Source organism: Mustela putorius, unplaced genomic scaffold, assembly GCF_011764305.1.
Source record: "Mustela putorius furo isolate JIRA1106 unplaced genomic scaffold, ASM1176430v1.1 tig00003858_pilon_pilon_pilon, whole genome shotgun sequence".
In the NCBI taxonomy this organism is placed as follows: domain Eukaryota; kingdom Metazoa; phylum Chordata; class Mammalia; order Carnivora; family Mustelidae; genus Mustela; species Mustela putorius.
The window spans coordinates 25,475,441-25,480,468 of NW_025422010.1; the positions used below are offsets into that span (position 1 = coordinate 25,475,441).

General features: G+C 54.1%; 1 long non-coding RNA gene across 1 annotated transcript; it reads right to left on the reverse strand.

The window, feature by feature from the left end:
• Nucleotides 1-824: 824 nt before the first annotated feature.
• On the reverse strand, nucleotides 825-4,715 carry LOC123387628. The gene is made up of 2 exons (XR_006602080.1): nucleotides 4,675-4,715; nucleotides 825-875 (listed from the first exon to the last, which is right to left on the reverse strand). It is a non-coding gene; the product is annotated as an uncharacterized LOC123387628 (long non-coding RNA).
• Between the last annotated feature and the right edge of the window lie 313 nt (nucleotides 4,716-5,028).

Genomic DNA, 5,028 nt, shown 5'->3' on the forward strand with positions numbered 1-5,028 from the left:
CAGGGCTTGGGAGAGTTTGTAAGAAAAAGTCTATGGAGGTTCCTATCCCCGCTGTTCCAGTTGCCACCCCTGTGGCTATTCCTGCCCCTGTTATGAATGGGAGGTGGGCAGCCCTTCCTCCATGGTGTTGGGGAAATAGGATGGACAGCAGCTGGGATTCAGAGTAGATGGTGGTAGGAGATAGTAGAATGAATATACAGCCCAGGGAGTCATTAGTGGTCAGGCAGCGATAGATTCCCTGAGGGCACAAGAGAAATATTCCCAAGGGAGTACAGTACAGGAGGGAGGAGTTAGTGATATGGCAGCTGCGGTGGTAAGGGAGGACACATTAATAATAGGTATGTTTCCCCCGATGGGGCCCATATGGACCGTATTATTTGTGGCCCTGAAGTTGGGGAGTGGCCAGTCAATAGGGTGGGGTATCCCTATGACAAGGAGTGAGGTAAGGTAGATAGGATAAAAGAGGTGGGGAAATGGCTGGAGGGCTGTGATTTCTAAGAAAGGGCCGGATGTATAGTAATTCAAATGGGCTTAAGCCTGAAGACCCGCGGGGCGTATCCAGGAGTCTGGTGAGAGCCATAGGCAGAAGTGTAGGCCAGGAAAGACGGGTTTCTAGAGTAGGTTTGGTGAGTTGGGCTTTGAGCAGCCCATTGGCCTTTTCTACCTTACCAATGACTGAGGGTGGTATGGGATGTGAAGTTTCCAGGTTATGTTGAGGCTCTCAGCTACCTGTTGGGTTACACTGGAGATGAAGGCAGGTCCGTTGTCCGACTGGAGGGTCTGGGGCAATCCGAACCTCGGGATGATGCGCTCGATGAGTATTGTAGCCACTACGTCTGCTGTTTCCTGGGCGATGAGGTATGCTTCGATCCAGCCTGTGAATGAATTTTATGGCAAGGCATGGGAGTGAAGTCCAGGTGTCAGTCTTCCCCCGGCTGATGACCTCGGAGCTGTTGGTTAGGCCCTGGTCTGCAGATTCCTCCTTGTGAATTCACGGCAGAACAGGTTTTGCAAGCCCTGTGGACAACTTCGATTACCTTAGATAAGGAAGGATGATAGAACAATGGCTGAAGAAATTAGTGGAGAGCCTATGGGCCACTATGGAGGGATTGGTGGATGTCAGTAATCACGGTGTGCACCAGATTGCCTGGCAGGGCAATCCTGTCCTGGATGTAGATCCACCCCTTATCTGGCAAGGGTGTAGGCAGTAAAGTTGCAGGGTTTAAGCGGGGAGAGGTAGAGAGAGAGAGATGCGGGTTCTCTAGGAATAGCAGATGGAATAGCTGGAGACGAGGAGTCAGATGGGCCAGGGATCGGTGGCTAAGGACTGTGAGTCAGCAGAAGAGTAGACCGTGATGGGCTGCCCTAAGGTCATGTTGAGGGCCTTAGAGGGGGGTACTTGATATCCCTTGGCCCCCAGAAAGTTAAGTAGGGTGGAGGTGTCGTCTTGGGAGACCGAGAGGGAGGGGCTGCAGAGGAGGAGGTCATCCACATCTGTAGGAGAGTCCTGGCCTTAAGGACGCACTGCTGTTAAGTCTGTAGGCCTGGCCGACAATGTGAGGGCTGTCCCTGAACCCCTGGGGTAGAACAGTCCAAGTTAATTGTCCCGAAGCATGCGTGTCAGGATCCTCCCAGGTGAAGGCAAAAAGAAAATAGGAATCAGGGTGCAAGGGGACGGTGAAAAAAGCGTCCTTGAGCTCCAGTACAGTAAAGTGAGAGGTGTTTGGGGGAACGCGAGACAGTAGGGTTAGGAACGACTGGGTGGAGGGGGACCACGACCTCGTTGATAAGCCTAAGGTCTTGTACCAGTCGATAAGCCCCTGAGGGCTTGCGTACTGGGAGGATGGGGTGTTACAGGGGGAAATGATGGGGATCAGGAGTCCCTGACGTTAAAGCCGTTCTATGATAGTTTCAGGCCCTGGAGGTGGGCTAAGGAAATAGGGAACTGAGCTTGAGGGAAACTTAGAGTTATCCTTAAGCTGTACTTGAACCGGGGTAAGGTGGGAAGCAATGATGGGTTCTGAGGTGTCCCACACCTGAGGGTCTACAGTAGGTAGGTCATCTGGAGTGGGGGTCGAGGGAGTGGAGAGGTGTAGGATGAGACGGGTTGAGGTGGATAGAGGGGAGGAAGGGGAGAGGCAGATAGTTGCCCTTAGTTTCTGGAGAATGTCCCTACCCAGTAGAGGGACCAGGCAGGAAGGAATCATAGGAACGAGTGGGGGAAGGGAAACCCTAGGATTGGAGGAGGTCCCATCGATCCCCATAACAGTAATTGGTGAGGTTCGAGTAAGTCCCGAGTAGGAAGGAAGGCAGAACAGAGTAGGTAGCCCCCGTGTCCAGCAAAAAAGAGATGGACTTACCCGCTACCTGGAGCATAACCCTGGGCTCGGCCTGGGTGAGAGGGGTGGCTGAGTCTGGGCTTCGTCAGTCGTCCTCCAATCCAAGCAGTTGAAAGGCCAGACTTACTATCTCGGGGGGGTCCCCCACGTTGAGGCGTCGAAGATACCCCGAGGTTAGGGCAGTCGGATTTCCAGTGGCCCATCAAATGGCATTGAGGGCAAGGCCGAGTTGGCGGCTTTGGATTGGGGCACTCACGAGCCCAATGTCCCTCGGCCCTGCATTTGAAACAGGCCCCCCGACGGGGTGCGATTGGTTTCCCCTCTCTGCTGGCTCCCAGAGCCGGCCGGCCGCAGGGCTGCTACCAAGGCTTGGGTCTGCAACTGAACCTTTTGCTGGAGTCTGGCTTGTCGTTTAAGCTCAGCCGCCTCCTCATGGGAATTAAAGACCTTAAATGCCATTTTCACCAAGTCAGAAATGGGGGTCTGAGGGTCCTCCTCAGCCTTCTTTAACTTTCTCTGTATATCCGGTGCCGATTGAGAGATAAAATGAGTAGCCAGTACCGTGGCCCCCGCAGGAGAGGCAGGGTCCAAGCGAGTGTACTGGGTTAAAAGTTAGGTCAACTGGTTAAGAAACCTGGTGGGGTTGTCGTAGGGGCCTGGACAATATCCCTAATCTTGTCGTAATTAACGGCCTTATTAGAGGCTGCCCTCATGCCGGCTATGAGACACTGGACCATGCGGTCGCGGTGCCAGTGGCCATCTTGGCCATCCTGATAATCCCAACCTGGTTCTACAGCTGGGACCGCCCGGGCTCCAGCATCAGTGAGCTGGACCTGATCCGCGTGCTCCTGGGCAGCAGCCTGGATGGGTTCCCTCTCCTCTATGGTGAGGATGGTGGTCTGGACCACATGTAAATCATGCCAGGTGAGGTCATAGGCTTGGGCCAGATACTGGAATTCTTTAATGTAGTTATCAGAACTGGCCGAAAAGGAGCCCAAACGTTTCTCAATTTGGGAAAGGTCCTGTAGAGAGAAGGGCGCATGAACTCAAACTTCCTCAGCTCCAGCAACCTCCCTTGGGGGTCAGACTAACTCAGCGGGGGGCTTTCGAGCCCTAGTGCGGCTGGAGCCACACAGACACATTCACGCAGTCAGGCACTCTTCAGATTCAAACAGATTGGACACCCTCCCCTTTGGGTATCCCTGGCTAATGGGAGGTGATCAGTCTCCCCTTCCATTCTTTACGAAAGCATCTAGCTCAAACAGTAGCCCTGCGGCTGTTACAACAGAATTCAATTAAGCACAAAAGGTGTTTACCAACAGATTTCAAAAGCGTAAACCTAGTTCTGGCGACCAGCGCTCGGGTATTTTATCCCATTCTGTTAAAGGTTACCAAAGACTTTGAATGCTACCTTAAGAATGACCCATTAAAACTCTGAGACACAAGTAACCAGCAGTTCTAGTCATCTCTTTGCTAGCAGATTTTAACAAATAACAAGAGCCTATTTGACCTTCAGTAAGCTTTGATTGGAGTTTCCCGTTTACTGCGGATAAATTTGTCAGGAGTTCGGATAGGAGTGGGAGGGGGAGAAGGAGGGGTAGACGAGAGCGCTGGTTCAGAAATCCTGAACTTAAGGGACCTTGGGGTGAAGGATCGCGGTAAAGAGGAGGAGGAGGAGGAACCAGAGGCCCTCTTGTCAGTGGATGGGTGAAGCTCTCCGGGGGTTCAGAGAGAGGAAACGGGGAGGAGAGGTCCGAGTCTTTGGGAGCAGTGGGTGGCAGGGGGGGGGGGGAGGGGAGCGGGCCAAGAGGACCTGTGAGGTGGAGCAGTGAGAGCAGAGGAAGGGGCGAGAGTGCAGAGTCCAGAAAGCTGGACATAAGGGACCTTGGCCCATCTGCCTTGGTGCCTGCCGAGGTTATTTAGGTCCATGAAAGTCTGATAGTTAAACGTGCCTTCCGGAGGCCATTGGGACTGATTGTCTAATCGGTATTGTGGCCAAGCGACAGTACAGTAACGTCGTTTTCGCAGGTCCTGGTCCAGTTCCAGGGTTTTAAGATTGGCCAGCAGGCCTAAAACACCCCCGGGATGTTTTAGGGTCGAATTTGGATTGGGAGATCCCCACGATTCGTTGCCGGGCAACCCGAGGGCTGGAGGAAGGCGTCCCCTCGTCCACCACTGGGTTGCGGAAAAACTGTGTCGACTGCCGTAGAGGTTAGGACGTCTCCCAGCCTCTCGGAGTCACGGAGGTCACCTGGTGACCGGCGGGGTCCACCCTGACGCGGCCGCGATTAGGGCAGGGCTTTCCGGAAGGAGGCGCGGAATCGGGGAAACTCACCACAGCTTCGGAAGTGGCGTTCGGAAAGGCAGGTCCGGTTCAGCCAGGGAAAGGAGAGAGCCTCCCCACTGTGTGGGGGCTCAATCTCCTTCCCGGGTCTCGGCACCAAATGTAAAGTTTTTTCTGGCGAGATAAACACAACACCAGGCAGAGTGGGTGCAAGGCAAGATTTATTAAAAACGCTCTCCGGCGAAGTTTCAGGGCTCAGGAGAAGGGGAGCCAGGAAAAGTTGCGCCGGGAGGAGGTGGGCACCCTCGGGCGAGGTTCCGCCACTCTGGAAAGCAGAGTGGCGGAAGTCGCACCCAAGGCAGGGAGGAGGGGGCTTTTAAGGGGTCTCGGAGGAAGCTCAGGGGT